The sequence below is a fragment of the Ceratotherium simum genome, chromosome 19 (assembly GCF_057802395.1).
Source record: "Ceratotherium simum simum isolate JZ-2026a chromosome 19, ASM5780239v1, whole genome shotgun sequence".
NCBI lineage: Eukaryota > Metazoa > Chordata > Mammalia > Perissodactyla > Rhinocerotidae > Ceratotherium > Ceratotherium simum.
Window position 1 is genome coordinate 33,674,889 of NC_141918.1, and position 17,998 is coordinate 33,692,886.

Genomic DNA, 17,998 nt, shown 5'->3' on the forward strand with positions numbered 1-17,998 from the left:
AGACGCACTGCTTCTACGGCCATGCTGAGGCCGCGTCCCACATACAACAACTAGAAGAATGAGCAACTATGACTTACAACTATCGCTTGGGGCTTTAGGGGAAAAATAAATAAATTAAAAAAAAAAAAAAATAAAATAAAAAATAAAAACATGACAAAGACTACACCAGGGCCTTGATATTCCACAGAAATGGTTTAGCAATACCGAAAGCCCTGAGTCAGCCCATCCCGGTCAGCCAAGGCCTGTTTGAACCGTATTGAGGGAGACTAATTGCCCAAAAGAAACAATAACAATTTTTAAAAAGTGGTGGTTTGGAAAAGGTTAAGGATTCTGTGAGTCTGCAATCTATTAATGTATCCAATCACCGTCATCAGCCTTACATGGTATCAGGATGTGTTTCACAGCTTCCTTCCACCTCGGTTAAAGGCCCCACACACAGTGATTGGTCTGGCCAAGGAGTGGTTTCCAGCTCCAGCTCAGTCAGTAATGCAGCCTTCTGGAGCCAGGCTTGTCTGCCAGTTCCCTGGCCTACTCTGACTCTGTGGGCAAGTGCACAGGCCAGTTCTTCCCGGGTAACCCAAATGGGACACGAACTAATTCAAGAAACCCTCTGTTTTCTCCTATTTAGCTAGAGCCAGTACTAACGCCTCAATTCCAGGCAGCCCTCCTGCAGAGCCACATGGCTGCCCAGACTTTCACCCAGACTACGCTTTACCTTTTGCCTTGAGAGCAGACGAGTGAAGCAGAACTCAGAGCAGCTTATGTGGAAGGAGCCTGAGCACCTACGAGGCGTTTGACAGTATACTGAGTGCTGGGCTGTAGAAAAGGATTAAGAAACAAAAGTCCTTTTCCTCCAGGGACTAACCGTGTAGTAGAAGGAGGTTAAATTAATTTATTTGAAGAATCAGTAAACAAAACAAGTCTTCTAAGACCACCCATTACAGCTACCCCTCTGGGACTCCCATTACTCTAGCCTTATTTTGTTATAAGGGAATTTAGACAAAATCACGTTAGTTCACCACCCCCATCCCCACCCCACATTTTATTGAAGAAGAAATCCAGGCCTGGGAAAGCCAAAGAGAATTGCCTAAGTCACAGAGCCAGCAAGGGGTGGAGTGAGAACTTGAAATCAAGTTTCTTGTTCTCTTTTTTATTATTTGGTTTAATAATAAAAAATAATAAATAATTATTATTATTTATATATTTGGTCTCTTCTTTTACTATTCATTTAAAAATATCCTCGTATTCTAAGAGACCATCTTGAACTTGAAAGTTACTTGAAGCTCGATTAGTTTCTAAGATCAAGTAATAATAGCTTTTCTCCCCTTGTTTTCCCTGAAGGCTCCGTCCAGGACCAGCAAACGTCTGGGTCGCTGGGGAGGGCTGGAGGGCTGTGGGAGAGGGGCTGAAAAGGCAGCCCACAGCCAGCACCGAGCTAAGCTGAACTTCCTGACCCAAGAATGCGGTGTTGATTTTTTTTCCCTGCGTGAAACAGGGCTTGAGAAAACTTGAGAGTTCCCCTTCCATCTCTGCCACTGACGTGTTCTGGGGCTGGAAGCCAATTACTTAATCTTTGCCATCCGGGCTCCCTCCTCGGAGAAGTGGGGCTTGTCTTAATCAAAACTTGTGGGGACACTAAGTACTCAAATGGTTCCCAGACAGCTCTGAAACCTACGAGTGACTCCTCCACTCCTCAAAGAGTTAATCTCTGCTGGCCTGCCTGAAAGACCAAACCACCAACACTTTCTCACAGCAGAAACGTAACTGTCATTTCTCAGCCCAAGCCGGTCTCCGCACGAACGAATTAAAGATGGGGAGAGGAAGGTGGAGGAAAGGAAGGCAGAACGCTTCAGTAAAGGAGAAAACAGTGTTTTGGAAAATGGGTCAGAGGTTAAGAAGTAAGGCTAGGCAGGCGACAACTCTGAACAACTTACCTTAAACCTCCACGCACAGACAGACCAGGCCCCGGGGTGGTCCCGCTCTCTCCTTCTCGTGTCTCTCCACCTTGGGTGGCTCCCAGCCTCCCTCCACCCTCTCCAGGCCCAGGTAAGTTGTCGAACGGGCTCTGAGCAGGAAGTGGAAGCTGTATGCAAATTACTACCGAGGCTAGGAAGCCTCGTTTCAAAAATCTCCCTGTGGGCAGTGAATCAACAGCCAAGTCACTTTAGTTCTTAAAACAGAAACCTCCTGCATTCACTAGAAAAGGCCACTGACCAATTAGGCTGCATTTTGTTTCACCACCCAGCTAAGTAACTGCCGAGGAATGTCTGCGCTGCCCCGGACCTCAGGATTCCCGCAGCGCCCTGATTAGCAGCTCCAGAGGAGGAGATGGGGGCAGATAATAGGCAGGAATAAGAACCAAGAGCTTCTTACTATTTCCAACTGCTTAAAACATCAGCATTTGCTGCCCTTACCCACGGAGGGAGGACTCCCTGCTCATCCCCCTGAGAGCGAGCACACGCACGCACACATACACACACTCTGCCCCATCGACAGGCATGAAGAAGTGACTACTTTAAAGAAAACACACACACACTCTCCTCCTCTGGCTGCATTTTTCATAACCTCACGTTTATTTCCTCTCCTTCCCTCCTCCTTGTTTAACCAGAAGCCTACAGAAGTTATTGCCAAAGGAGATGCTGGAGGCAGGATGACGGGGGCAGCAGAGTGTGATGGGAGCCGGGGTGGCCAGAGCTCTGGAGTCAGAGGATCCTGGGTGTGAAATCAGTAATGCCACTGGCCAGCTGGGCAGCACTGCAGGGTGCCTGGATGGGCACACTGTGCTCCTGGTGCTGGCCTCACCTGCCTGTTGAAGGGGCCCGAGGGTCAGCTCACTTGGCTGGCTGTCGCTCCACCCTTGTGCAGAGGACAAGCCCCAGAGCATCCCCACCCAGACTGCCAGCTTCTGCTTAAGAGGGCCGTGTGAAGCAGGTTGCTCTACATTCTACAAGCAGAAGGAATGTGGCTTGTTTTCACAACAGGATATACAGGGTATATGTATATGTATAGAGGTATATCCTTACAATGGAATATTACACAGCTGTTAAAAATTATAAATATTTATTTAGGTATGTTTTTATTTCTACATACTAACATGGAAAAGTAGCTCTGACAAATTATTTATTGAGAAACATGATTTCATTTTTGCTGATATATATATGACAGGAAAACATACATACATACATATATAGATCTGTTCACGACAGGTCCCAGCACCTAACACACTGCCCAGAACGTAGTAGGCAATCACTATACATCTGTCAAATGACCGAGAATGACAGAAATGTCTAGAAGAATGCATGCCAAACTGAGAAGTGGTTGTCACCTCCAAGGAATGGGATTGAGGGGAGTGAGCGAGAACGGAGGGCCCTTACACTATTTACACATATGGGCCCTTTGATTCCCTTTTCCACAACAAGCATGTGGTACTGTATTCATTAGAAAGAATAAAGATTAGGGGCCAGCCCCGTCGGCTTAACGGTTAAGTGCATGCGCTCCGCTGCTGGCGGCCCAGGTTCGGATCCCAGGCACGCACTGACGCACCGCTTCTCTGGCCGTGCTGAGGCCGTGTCCCACATACAGAAACTAGAAGGATGTGCAGCTATGACATACAACTATCTACTGGGGCTTTGGGGGAAAAAATAAATAAAATTATATAAAAAAAAAGAAAGAATGAAGATTAAAAAAATAGTACTTATTACCTTGGCCTTGAACTTTCTGCCTTGAAATTATTATTATAATAATCTTTTTTAGGTTAGGGAAAAATAGCATTCTCTGTGGAGAGTTGGTACCAGAATACGTTGAAAAGACTATCAGTGTTCGGAGATGAGAACAGCAAAGAGAGGAAGAATGTCAGGGGAGGAAAGGAGTGAGAACAAAGACAGGGGCAGCTGAGAATGGTTTCACGTCTCTTAGCTGCCTGTAAATGGATTGGGGAAGCCTGGGAGATGCTTCTGTTGAGAACTATCTTTGCAACACAACCCATCTGCAAGAACAAGGGGAATCTTTTCCTCCATTTCTCCCACCAGCTGTTTGCCCAGATGTGAGGCCTAAGGGCCCCATAGGACGAGACCAAGTGCTGGAGTGTGACTTTTAATGGCTCTTAGCTGGGCCTTCCTTCTGTCTCCATTTATCCTGAGCAGAAAGGCAGGCACTTGGGGGAATGAGTTACTGTGCCTACTTAGAGGCCTTTGCTGGGGCCCCTACTGAAAAGCAGCCTGAGGATATAAACTGTTCGGAGAGGGTGTCCTCAACATGAGAAACTTCTGTCTGAACACGACTGAGGCAGTCACAGTGAAGTATGGATTGCAGGGGAAGTGTCAGGGAGTCTGGGAAATGAACACTTCCAGCCCCCAGGAGTCCCCACTGGTGTTTTCAGGCTAACACATACCACTTTTTAGCCGCCGTCACAGGAGAGTGTGAGAGATCAAGATTTGGCCACCCTGAAATATATCTCTTTACCTTGATTGTTTTCTCTGATGGACATTTGACCTCCCCCACTAACTGCCTAAAGAATTTGACATAGAACATCTGTTCCAGGAAGGAGTTACTATCTGATGGCTATAATATAATGTAAAATAGATGTTACAATAGGAAAGGCACCAACAAGCCCATCTTATCGGAAATTCTGTCTCTCTGGCCACATTCTCTAGATGGCCCTGCAAGGAGTTGCCAGACAGACATTTACATTTATAAGGGAAATCTCCATTTGTAAAGGTATCTCCCTCTCTGTATTGGGAAGAGGGGGGATGACCTCATTTCTAGAAACTTATCAATGTGAAAGCTGAGGCCTTAAATCTGCATAATAACCTTACTCTTGTTTACTGTGCTTTAGTGGTGATCTCCTGTAACTGACTCCCCCCACCCCCAACATCCTCCTTTGTCTTTAGCTGAATATGGTATTTAAGACGAGAATTTCTGCTATTGTGCTGAGAAACTCAGTGTCCCTGGTTTCTCTCATGTATACATGTTATTAAACTTGGTATTATTTTCTCCTGCTAACCTGTCTTGTTAATTATTTGGCCAGCCATAAGAACCTTAAGAGAAAGGGCAGAGGGAGATTCTCCCTCTTCCCCCACAAGAGGAACTCTTCATGGAGGACCTACCATATACTACTTTAGTGCATTTAATCCACCAAACAGTCCTGTGAGATGTGTTTACCATCATTCCCACTTTACCTTTGAGGAGTCTGAAGCTCAGAGACATTACATAACTTCTCCAAGGTCACACAGCTAGTCTGTGGAGAAGGATTCCAGAACTGTCTCACTTCCAGGTGGATGCTACTTCCCCTCCCTTCATTGCCTTGTTGTAGTCTGTTCCTACCTACATGCTTGGGTGGAACACAGGTGACTTGCTTTCTTTGTACAGCTCTTGACAATGCTTAAGAGGGAAAAAAAAGGTGTAGGCAATAGAAGGGTGGGGCTGAGACTGTGCCAGTTACACTGGTGCTGCGTTTATAGGGTGACGGCTGCTGTATAAATAATGGGTGGAGTAGTCATGTGTGGGTCGGCCCTCTGCCTCTGGTTAAAAGTCTAGGAGGAGAGGATTTGTGTTTGCCAGATTCTTGAGTTGCTCAGTCTTCTTGCAAGAGGCATAATTAGATAAAGGTCAGCTCTCCCCACCTCCGTAAACAAAACAAAGCCATTTGGACCGAAAGCTCAGAAACTCTCCATTCTACAGCATTAAACTATGAAAAGAAAGGAAAGAAGAAAAAGGAAAGGATTCATTCCTTGGACAAACCTTGATTTTCCATTTTTAAATGCTACGATTTCAAGTGCTGAAAGTGCAGAGTGAAACTATGACACACCCTGAGGAAGAGAAGAAACTCCCGTCATGCACTTCCCTGAGAATGGCCCTTGTTCAAAAGGCCCCCTGGGCTCAAACATCGCTGGCAACTCTCCCCACAACCTCTCAGTCATAGAGCAGCTGCTGGGACAGAGGCAGGAAGAGAAGAAACACCCAGGCTCCCAGTGTCTGGTCCTGCCCTTCAGGGTTACTCCAGTCCCACCGCCTCTAGTGAGCGCTTGCTTTATTCCAGACATGCGCTAGGTGCTAGGCATGCAAACCAAGAGATTCTCAACATGTTCTTGTGTCTCTTTCAAAAGCAAAAACTGTGGCGATGCAGGCAGTTCCCATCCAACTAGCCACTAGACAAAGCTGAAGAATCGCTGATTGCTTCTTCTCCACGGCTTTGGTTGGCAGCTTCTAGTCCAGAAGGGCTGCCAGCCCCAGGCAGATGGCAGGATCCATCACTGCCCTCCTCCTCTACTCCCCACTGAGCACCTGGGCCCTACTCCACTAGTCCAGATGCCCCTTCGTTCTAGGTGAGTTCCCCTCTGGAACTGTTTCCTGTTCTGTCAGCAGATTGAGTCAGGACCTAACAAATCTAGCAAAGAGGTCCTGGTAACACAGACTCTCACAAGGAAGAATTAGCTCTCAATCTTTTTCTTTCCAAGAGGTTCCTTGACCCCAGTACAGATTTTTTCATCTCCTTCCCCTACTAAGGGGATATTGGGAACAGCAGCTTTTGTCCATCTACGAAAAGTCCTGGCATACCATTTCCCCAGACCAATGGGTGCCTATCTACCTTACATCTGTGTGCTTAAAGGGGATCATTCTAAAGTTCTCAGAAAAGCCAAAGATTATCTGCTCCCAAGTGACTCTCCTCATGGTCAACCAGACCCAAAGTTGTTGGCAGCTTCTCTTGCTAAAAAATCATTAAGTCTTAACACACTGGGCTCCCCATTACTACCACCATTACTACCACCCCATTACTACTACCAATAATGAGAGCTAACCTTCAAACAGTGCTTATGAAGTGCCAGCAGTGTTCTAAGAACTTTGCATGCATTTACTCATTTAATGTTCATAATATCTCTATGAGGTATGGACCAAACATTGACATTTGGGTCAACAACAGACTGCATACTCAATGGCGGTCCCATAAGATTAGTACCATATAGCCTAGGTATGTAGTAGGCTATGTCATCTCAGTTTGTGTAAGTACACTCTATGTTCGCACAATGATGAAATTGCCTAATGATGCACTTCTTAGAGAACATATCCACATTACTAAGCAACGCACGACTGTATAATATTGGCTAACATTTATTGAGTATCTACTATGTGCCAAGTGATTTTCATTATCTGCATAATGAAGTGGAGAGATGTAGTCACCAGAATCCCAGACAGCTGCTTTCCAAAAGAGAAAAGCAGATAGAGACCAGATTCTGCTTCTTATGGAGGCCGAACACAGCAGCGCAAGTCAGATGAGAGAGAGGAATGTTTGGAAAGGGGCGATAAGAAGGTAGCCTGAGCCTTGCAGAGGAGGTGGAGGAGACACAGCAGTGTGGTAGTGAGGGCCTTCATGGAGCAGTGTGGCAGGGAGAGAGCAAGAGGGATCCCTACACCCCTTCAAGAAAATCTATGATAAATAATCCTACATTATTCTCCAAGTCTTCTCTAGTTGGATGTACTCAATTCTTTGACTTTTGGACATGCACATGGGCAGCTTTATTTAGGTTACATTTAAAAATTAGGATGTTACTATAAAAAAAAAGAAAATAACAAGTGTTGGTGAGGATGTAGAGAAATGGGAATCCTAATGCATTGTTGGTGGGAATGTAAAATGTTGTAGCATCTATGGAAAACAATATGGAGGTTCCTCAAAAAATTAAAAGTAGAATTACCATATGATCTAGCAATCCCACTTCTGGGTATATACCCCCCAAAATTGAAAGCAAGGTTTCAAAGAGGTATTGGTGTACCATGTCATAGCAGCATCATACACAATAGCCAAAAGGTAGAAGCAACCCAAGTGCCAGATAATGAATGGATAAAAATATGTGGTATATCTATACAATGAAATATTAGTCAGCCTTAAAAAGGGAAGGCAATTCTGACACACGCTACAACATGGATGAACCTGGAGGACATTACGCTAAGTGAAATAGCCCGTTACAAAAGGACAAATACTGTACGATTCCACTTATATGAGGTACCTAGAATAGTCAAATTCATAGAGACACAGATCAGAATAGTGGTTATCAGGGGCTGGGGACAGGGAGGAATGGGGAGTTACTGTTTAATGGGTACAGAGTTTCAGTTTTGCAAGATAAAAAGAGTTCTGGAGATAATAGTAGTGATGGTTGCACAACAATGTGAATGTACTTAATGCCACTGAACTTGTACACTTAAAAATGGTTAAGATGGTAAATTTTATGTTATGTGTATTTCACCACAATTTAATTTTTTTTTAACTTAGTGGTTTATTTTATTTATTTTTTATTTTTATTTTTTCGTGAGGAAGATCAGCCCTGAGCTAACATCTGATGCCAATCCTCCTCTTTTTGCTGAGGGAGATTGGCCCTGGGCTAACATCCATGCCAGTCTTCCTCTATTTTATATGAGACGCCGCCACAGCATGACTTGACAAGCGGTGCGTTGGTGCACGCCCGGAATCCGAACCTGCGAACCCCAGACCGCGGAATCTGAACGCATACAGTTAACGGCTATGCCACCGGGCCGGCCCCTCACCACAATTTAAAACAAAATGAAAATCCCAAAGCAGCCCTGCATGGTAGGTTTCATTACCCTCATTTTACAGGTGAGGAAATTAAGGGGCACAGAAGTTAGGCAGCTTGCGAGGGCTACACGGCTGGGTTTCAAACCAGATCAGACCCTAAGAAGGCCACGCCTGTCTCCTGCACCATGCTGCCTGGTACCCACTGTGGGGGCAAGGTGGCTGTGGGCGTATGCTGAAGCCACATGGATTCATCTCCTTTCTGTGCCCTTTTCCCGCTCTAGACTGCCCTTCCTCCAACACTGTTTTTTATAGTGTCCTTATTCTCTCCTCTGCCTTTCTCTCATCAAAAGGTGCTCTCAGGAAAAAACCTGATCACTCATTTATACCTAAGTTACATGGTGTGAATTTAAATCAATATGCTACCTCTCAGAGGGGTGCTTGCATTTTAAGCCTCATCACCCTCTATGAGATGAAAGCCTTTGTTCCATATTAAAGGAATTTCAGGCATCAGGGAGCCAGCGGAGAAGAACTGAAGGGTGGTGGTGGCAGGGAGGGCAACCACAATCCGAAGAAATGCACTAAATGGTGGAAACTTGAGGCACAGAGTTAGAAGAGAGGTATATTTTATGGCTCTTCAAGGCTCCACAAAGATGTGAGGTGTGGATGCGTAGGAGGTAGGTGGATAGTTCAATTAAACCCCACCCTTTGAGCAAACTTGGCTGCCTGACTTCCAGACTCTGAACTCGTGTTTGTCATCAGAACTGTGCACATCCCAGAAAAGAGAATGTAGAGGGTTGATTTCCTTCGGGTGTCATTTCCCTGACAGTGCTCAATGCCTCTTCTCTTCCTGCTACATCGTGAAATTCCAGTCTAAAGCAGCTGGGTGCGGTAGCTGGAGATGTCTGTCCAAAGAATCTGAGCAGTCATTCCTTTAGGGTCTAGAATGCACTTTATGCACTCACTGACGTACTGCGTTGTGTAGAACCTAAAGCAAATCACGTGGACGTGAATGCCTGTCTTCTGGGCCCTCACAACCTAAGACCGAGCTTTTCCCAGGGAGTGGGAAAGACATTACGCCAACAGCATCCAGGTTAAGAGCCCCAGCTCCAAGTCAGGCTTCTGGTTTGAGTCCCTACCCCACCTCCTGCCAGCTGTGTGATCTTAGGGGAGTTTCTTAACTTCTTCGTACCTCAGTTTCTTACTCTGGGTAATGGGAATAGTAAGGTGTCTTTTACATGGGTGGTCAAGGCTCCAAATGCATCAGTTCTGGCTGCTGCCTTGGTGTGAAGAAAACATCTCCTGTCCTCCAGGCGAATGAGGACTGTCCCCCAGCCAGACCTTGGGGAGTGGGGACTTTTAGCCCCACTTGCCTCCTCAGCCAGGCACAAACTGCACAATTGTACACAGCAGCCTCATGGGATGGTTATGAAGATTAGACAAAATGACAATTGTCTGGCATTGTGCCCAATAAATATTAGCTACTATTATAATAATAAGTATTAAATATTAAATAAATGCATAACTCAGTATACCAAGAATCAGTCAATACTGTAAGGGGAAAAAACTCAGCAAAACAGTAGATAACACTAAAATATTCATAGGCAGCAATAAGACATTTCTATGCTAACAACTGAATAAGATGTATTGTGTGTCAGAGTCTTCACTGCAGATCAGAGAATTCAACTGATGCTGGCCCTGATACCAGTTCCCCTCAGTAAACCCAGCATATATGGGGTTAAAACCAAAAGCACTCATCCCCTTTCCCTGCTTCTCTAACTTACATTCATATGTAAATATCGTTTTTTTTTTAAACCTTGTTATCCCTGAACTTTACAAGGCCAATAGAAGTTACAAATTGTTAAAAGCCCAGGTGGCCTCACACTGGGCTTCCACTGAAGTTTTGGCTAGTTATGGGTCTTTTGAAGTTTTATTACAGGGAAACTGATATTCAGAGAATATCAAGAAGCTAAAGCTTCGCAGACTCTAACTCCTTAGCTTCCTGGCACCAGAATCCACCCTCCACCACGTAGGCAGACAACCAAGGACACCCATCTGCGGATTCTGTTATCTTGCCATTCTCTTCCCTGCAAGCAGCCTCACAAGGCCAAACGCAGGCTGGTGGGAAAGCACCGACCAGCAAGGCCACAGGCTCCCCCTCCCTACAAGCAGGCGCGTTCCTCAACACCTTTAAAACCCCTTGCCTCCCATCTCTCGGGGAGATGGGACAAATTTGAGAGCTCCCGTCTCCCGGCTGACATCACTCAAAATAAAAAATCTTTCCCTGCCATAAGCTTGGTGTTCCAGTTTTATTTGGCCCCTCTTATGTGGCAGGTAAGGAACCTGTGTTTGTGTCGCGTAACACAACCACATGTGAGGACCCAGTTGAGGAAAAACCAAAGGTGGAACCGCATTCATCTCGAGGGCGTTTGCCAGCCCCGCTCGCACTCCGTTCTGGGGACAGAGTGACCGCTTCACCTCTCAGACCACGTGAAAGCTCAAGTACAAGTCTTTGCTCTCTAAGCTTGCTGCCTTGGTGCTCGCCCCTGCCTGGCTGGAGAAAAATTATGTATTCTTTTAATTTAAAAGATCTTCCCTTTCAGCTTTGCCTGACTGGCAGGATGCATATAGAAGTAAGAGTAAATGGGGATAGTGATGCTATCTGTAAGAAAGATGTTCTTAGAATTGCATCTGAAAAACAATAAGGCCAGGAAATTCTACTCTGTGTGTGTGTGTGTGTGTGTGTGCGCGTGTGTGTGTGTGTGTGTGTGAGAGAGAGAGAGAGAGAGAGAGAGATTTCACTTTGAGATTATGTTAAAAAGAAAAGAAAACAACAATCCCACAGCCCTTTTTTAATCTATAACTGTTCTACCTTTCCTCATGAGCTCCCATTCCACTGCAGAGTGGGGAAAAGACCTTATGATTGTCTGTCAGGGTTAATTCAGTCTCTTTCAGTTCAGTCTGTCTTTGGTAATTTTTCAGTCTGTTGGCATTTTTCTCTCTTTCTCTTCAAGTTAGGATCTGGATGTAGAGGAGAGCCTGTGTGTCTTTATGTTAGTAAGGGCAGGGCTTCAGGTCCGTGGCAGGCTTTTCTGTTCTCTGTGGAAATAGTCTTTGTCCCACTGGGCACGTTTCTCTTATCTGAAGGTAATGACAATGCATGACAAGCAAGACCCTTCTAAAAGCTCACCTTGGCTCTCCTGGAAGGGTAAGCTGACTTGCTCTTCACCTTCTCCTGGAGACTCTCTCAAGGAACTAGACTGAGCTTGGTGCAGCTCAGCCAAGTTTGGGTTGTTGATGTCTGTAGCAGAGGCTGAGAGTGAACTCCAGTATCCATTCTCTTCTTCTGCCTTAGTAATAGACTCTGTAGTTGGGCAAATGGCTACCCAGAATAAAGACTACATTACCCAGCCTTCCTGCAGGTAGGGATGGCCATGTGGACTAGGCTCTGATTAATGAGATATGAGAAGTGCCATGCCCTTCAAGCAAAGGGGCATGCCTTCCTCTTCTTCTTTCCCCTTCTCATTGGCTAGACCATGGATTTAGTGGTGGGGGTGAGCCGTTGGGGACCATGTGGTTGACAGCAACACCCCAAGGATGGTGGAGCAACAACACGGAAGGAGTCTGGGTTCCTGATAACATCAGAACCTATATCCTAGGTATGTAATATTCTACAAGACTCCTATTTGACTTTGGTTTGATTATCTTATTGGGATTTCCTGCTATAACTGCATCTTAACCTCCCTTCCCCTCCAAGAACTTTAGGTAGGAGATAGGTTTTCCTTGAAAATTGTGGGCATTTCCATTATTCGTAATCTTGAGAAGAGCTCAACCATAGAAACGATTTGAGGACTAGGACAAGCCTTAGACCAGAATGGGAGAATAAGCTCTTCCTCTCTCAGGGCCTCCTGGATAGGGCTAGGACTCTGGATAGAAGGCATATCTTCTGTGGGGAGGTGAGTTAGTCTAAGGGAGGAAGTTGCAGGCTGGGATTCCCTGAAGATGATCTAGTTCTAAGTCAGAAACAGACAAGCAAAGGGGAGCCTGCTCCTGACTAGCGTTGGGTCTGACAAGGAAGCCATGAAACCCTGACAACCCATGAGACAACCTCTCTCTCTCTGTCATACACACGCGCACGCGTGCACGCACACGTGCACACACACACACACACACGGTGCAAACGTCAGCATTCTGGGGAGCTCTCAGGTCCTTTGAGAGAGCTTAATTTCTGGCAATTGATGGGGCTCAAGCCCTCACACTTTGAATAATTTAAGGGAAGTATTACTTGGCATTTGGGTGAGAGGTGGCAGGCCAGTGCTAACCATACCTGGGAAGGAGGTGATGTTTGTCTTTGACTCCTTTTCATTAATCAATTCCCTTCATTGGTTCCGGGTCCCCTTCTTTGAGGGTACCATCTTCCCGCGAGACTCCTCTCACAGGGCAGGGGGCTGTTCCATCTCCTCACTGGCTCCACCCCTCCAGGCCTTCCAGTGTGACTGCCACCAGGTCCTTTGCCCTCCTTGACCCTTTCCTGCCCCAGATCTGGCCAACTCTCTGCCTTCCGCATGCACACTGCCTCCTCTGACACACTTCTGGGGCTGATAAGGGAGATACAGAGCAGGAAATGGGAGCTTAAGCTACTTGCCCAAGGCCACAAGGCTAGTAAGTGGTGGAGCTGGGATTTTAACCCATGCAGTCTAACGCCAGGCTCTGCCCTAAACCCTCCAGACTTCAGAGGTCATCCTTCCTTTAACAAACAGATAAAATGACTCAAGTCCTCCTCCCACATCCTATGGGAAGTCCAGCAGTGTGCCCAAAATTCCCGAGGATTCCTGGGTGGTAGGGGTTGAGTTATATTCTCCTGGTTATTCCCACTTAAATTCATGGTCCCTTCAAGTCCTCTTGCCTCCAGCATCTGCTGTCCTCTGTCCCCTTCCCTCACTCAGTGCAAGAGCACTGTCTCTCCCCCTTATTCTCCAAAGCACACCTAAGCCAAACCAGCGCGTTAAACCTGTTCTGAAGGATTGGAGATATTTGGTGATAACAGAGGGTCACCATGCCATGGCAGCTCAGCAAAGACCTGCAAATCCAAAATGGGGTGTGACAATTCTGCAGGCTCACCCCTACATTTACAGGGATGGGGCAGGAGTACACATGGAGGTCTCACTCTCACTCGCTCTCCCATGCTCTTCCTGACACCAGCTCCAGCCTGCACATGAGGGACCCCAGGTGAGAACACCCCGGCGCATGTTTAAACTCTGTAGCAGCCTCTTTGGGAAGAGGCCTGCATAGGATCGGGGAATTCCACGGTCCTGAGGGAGGGGAGAAGCCCAGTGTGCACACACCCGTTGGCCCCATGCGGCGCTGTGCTGGCTCCTGAGAGCCAAATCACCTCTCTCGAGCTCCACTTTCAGTGCATCACACCGGTAGCTTGAAGTTAGCTATGGTGTGGCGGGGATATTTACACGGTGCAGACTGGCAAACATTTCAATCTACAAATCAGGGTTTTTTTCCCCTAGAGAGCCTGTTTAACAGTACACCACTGGCCCATGGACACCTCACCCCGTGCACAGGGGCACAGCCAGAAAAAGGCCAGAATGGAGCCCTCTAAGGCAGTGGTTCTCAGATTTTGCTACATTAGAACAACCTGAGAGCTCTGGTGGTGGGCTGTCAGTATTTTAAAAGTTTCCTAGGTAATTCCAATGCACAGCCAAAGTTGCAGGCCAGTGCTCTAAAACATCTCTTATCAAAATCTAGTGTACAGGGCCGGCCCTGTGGCTTGGTGGTTAAGTGCGCGCGCTGCAATGCTGGTGGCCCGGGTTCGGATCCCGGGTGCGCATCGAGGCACCACTTCTCCGTCCATCCTGAGGCCGAGTCCCACATACAGCAACTAGAAGGATGTGCAGCTATGACATACAACTATCTACTGGGGCTTTGGAGGGAAAAAAATAAAATAAATAAAATCTTAAAAAAAAAAAAAAATCTAGTGTACATATAAATTGCCTGAGGATCATTTAAATGAGAGATTTGGTTCAGTAAGTCCGGACGAGGCCTGGGATTCTGCATTTCTAACAAGCTCTCGGGTGCTACTGTTGCTGTTATTCTGTGGACCACAGTTTGAGTAGCCAGCATCTAAAGCACAGGAGCTTTGCTGCTCTGAGGCCCTCGGCTTTGCCTGTCAAGGAGAATTTCTTACTGGAATTGCCTTTCTCCTTAAGCCCTGACCTCAGCCATTTTTTGGAGCCTATTTGGACCCCTTTCACCCTATTCCGGGTAACAGGACACCAGTCTCCCTTGATGCCTGGAGAAAATCCCCAAATTCCTGCCATCTCATTATGCAGATCACTTCGGTTCTCCTTCCAGACTACGCTGGGAGGCTCGCCTTTCATAACCAAACAGGTGTTTTCCTAAACAAGCCTTTTTTTTTTTTTTTTCCTGTGAGGAAGATCAGCCCTGCGCTAACATCTGACGCCAATCCTCCTCTTTTTGCTGAGGAAGACTGGCCCTGGGCTAACATCCATGCCCATCTTCCTCCACTTTATATGGGATGCCGCCACAGCATGGCCGGACAAGCGGTGCGTCGGTGCGCGCATGGGATCCGGGCCTGCAAACCCCAGGCCGCCGCAGCAGCACGAACGCACCAAACCGTCTGCGCCCCTGGGACAGCCCTAGACAAGCCATTTTGCTTCTGCTTCACTTGCCCACCATGCTACACCTTTAGAATTCAGACACACACCTACACTGATTTATTTTTTGTATCACTTGTTTTCCTTTCCTGTTACACGCGCAAAGACTGAGACTTAGTGATAAGGGCCCTGACGCGGGTGTGAACACCCTGCACAGAGCAGGCCATGCGGGATGGGAACAAAGCGGGTCGCGCAGAAGAGAGGCTGGACCAAGGAGCCCGAAGGTGAATCCCTTAGCCCCACAGGCTGCTGTCCCCAGACCCTTAGCGAACAGAAACGCAGGACTTGTCTCAGAACTAAAATGATGGCAAGTTTTTTCGTAGTTTCTTGTGTAAAAGTGTAACTAGAGACTAATCAGACTACACCTAATTCTTCCTACAGAGCATGGGTCCAGTCACTTTAACAAGTCTTTTGTTGCTTAAAGTCTTGATTAAAGAAACCTCCTCTGTGTTTCTATAGATGGATCTCTGGACAAGGTGACCCTATCTGAGTATCAGAATCAAGGTTCTGGTACCCACAGTGACCTTACTGAGGCCGGCAGCACTTTCCAAGATCCTGCTGCAGTGCCGGGTGGTTCTGTCTGAGCAAGTCCACATTCCAAGGCCTGTCCTTGCTCCGCCTCGCTCAGGGCTGAGCTGCCCCAGAGCGACTTGTTTGGGGCTGTTCCTCATAGTGATGGGAAGTTAGATATAATCTAAGCTGCCCTGATGTCCCCTACTCCCTGAAACCCACAGAGTTCTGTTTCACAGGCTGTGCATTTTGCCAAAACTTATCTCTGAGAGGGCGAGTCTCGGTTTTCCGCCTGTTGGAACGTTCACTAAGCAGGGCCTTCCTGCGGCATATGACGCTGGGGCTTCACTCTTGTTCTTCCTACTTGCTCAGGGGGCCGCTATCACAGCTCCATTGCACATAACAGAATTTAGCTGAAGGTTTAGAGACAGTGGAGGGGAATTACTGCCCAGGGCAGACCAAGTAAGATTATTAGAGCAATTTAGAACCAACTATGAGGCTAGAATGCTTCATTGGCCATCTTTGCCTTGGCGAATATCTCATTGGTCATCTTTTACTTTAGGATCCGCTGACCTCGGCCGTGTGGAGCAGGGTCCCCTCTCCCCAGAGACTTCTTCTCGCCCTCCTTTCAGGGCCCTAGACCACTGTCTCAGCCCACTCAGGGAAGACAATATTCTTGCAATTATATCAGGCAGTACCATCTAGTTCCTTTCTTGGTGGTAACTTTCTCCTTCCTGACCGTTAAAAGGAATCTCACCTTTCACAGTCAACCACATCCCATCAAGGTCATTCCATAAACAACCATCTACCACTGACATCAATACTGGTCCCTAAACACCAAAAGTGATCATTTTATCTTTTTGCAATGATTTTTTTTTCTGTTACATAAGAAATTTTAGGACTATTAAAAACAAATTAGGAAACTGGCAATTCCTCAAAAAGAAACATATACCCAAAAGAATTGAATGCAGGGACTTGAACAGATATTTGCACATGCATGTTCATTGCAGCACCATTCACAGTAGTCAAAAGGTGAAAATAATCCAAATATCCATCAACGGATGAATGGATAAACAAAATGTGGTATATCCATAAAATGGAATATTTTCCAGCCTTGAAAAGGAATGAAGTACTGATACATGTTACAACATGGATGAACCTTGAAAACATTATGCTAAGTGAAATAAGCCAGACAAAATTCAGAGAAAAAGTAGAATAGAGGTTACCAGGGGCTGGGAGAGGGGAGAATGGGGAGCTATTGTTTAATGGGTGTAGAGTTTCTGTCTGGGATGATGAAAAAATTCTGGAAATTGATAGTGGTGACGGTTGCACAATGTTGTGGATGTACTTAATGCCAATGAATTGTACACTTGGAAATGGTTAAAATGGTAAATTTTATGTTATGCATATTTTACCACAATAAAAAAAAACAAATTAGGAGTCTTGGCTCTTTTATCTTCTACAACTTCAGGCAAGAACCTCCTCCCTACAAGTCCCTGGAGAGCTCTAGAGGCGACAGGTGGGGCTGAGGGCAAGGTCAGCTGGTTGTTGCCGCACAGCTGTGCCTGTGAAGCAGGAGGACTGTTTCTCAGATTCTGCTTCTCTTTGGGACTTGGCATCAACGCTTGGCTCCAAGGTAAACCTTCCTTCTCAAGATCCCAAATGTTTTGCTGTTTTCAGTTTTCGCCTGTCTTTTGATTGGGTTGAAGCCAGCTCCCTCCCTGGGATTCATATTCACAACAAGCAGCGAGCGATTAATTTAGCCAGTTGAAATTTATTGTGCACTCGCCTTAACTCAGAGCCGGCTTCTGCTGGGTGTTTATTTCTCACCGTTGATGCATTGCACATGACAGCCCCTAAGCATCTAAATTTAAAGCACACCATCATACAGAATTCCCGCTGCCCTGTTCCTCTCGCCGACCCCCTGAAATCTACAGAGCCCGGAGTGCCGCACCACGTCTCAGAGAAGGCAATTCTGGATGGCTGGCCTATGGGAACACTTGGGAGCCTTGAGACAGTTTAAGATTGCATTTCATGCCCGGCACATCAAGCTGGTGACTCATTTCATTTCAGGGAGTTTCAGTCAATAAATTTTGACTCTAACTTATAAGCACATCCCACTCCACTCCAGCTGTGGCAAAAAACCACCAAAGAGTCTGAGCCTGGCTCTCAGACCGAGCATGAAGGCCTCTGTGCTGGGTCCATCCTCGCTCAGGGTTCACATGTGCCATCAGGCCTTGGGAAGCTCATCCAGCCCCAAACTCTTTTCCTCCTGCCTCAC

The 17,998-nt window shown here is 46.5% G+C and overlaps 1 protein-coding gene across 1 annotated transcript in view; it reads right to left on the bottom strand.

The window, feature by feature from the left end:
• Positions 1–2,215, bottom strand: part of TRAF3IP2 (TRAF3 interacting protein 2) — a 40,920-nt gene extending 38,705 nt beyond the window's left edge. Inside the window, exon 1 of the mRNA XM_004422221.3 lies at positions 1,935–2,215. The gene's annotated coding sequence lies outside the window, so the exon portion shown is untranslated. The remainder of the gene's footprint in view (positions 1–1,934) is intronic.
• Positions 2,216–17,998: the final 15,783 nt, after the last annotated feature.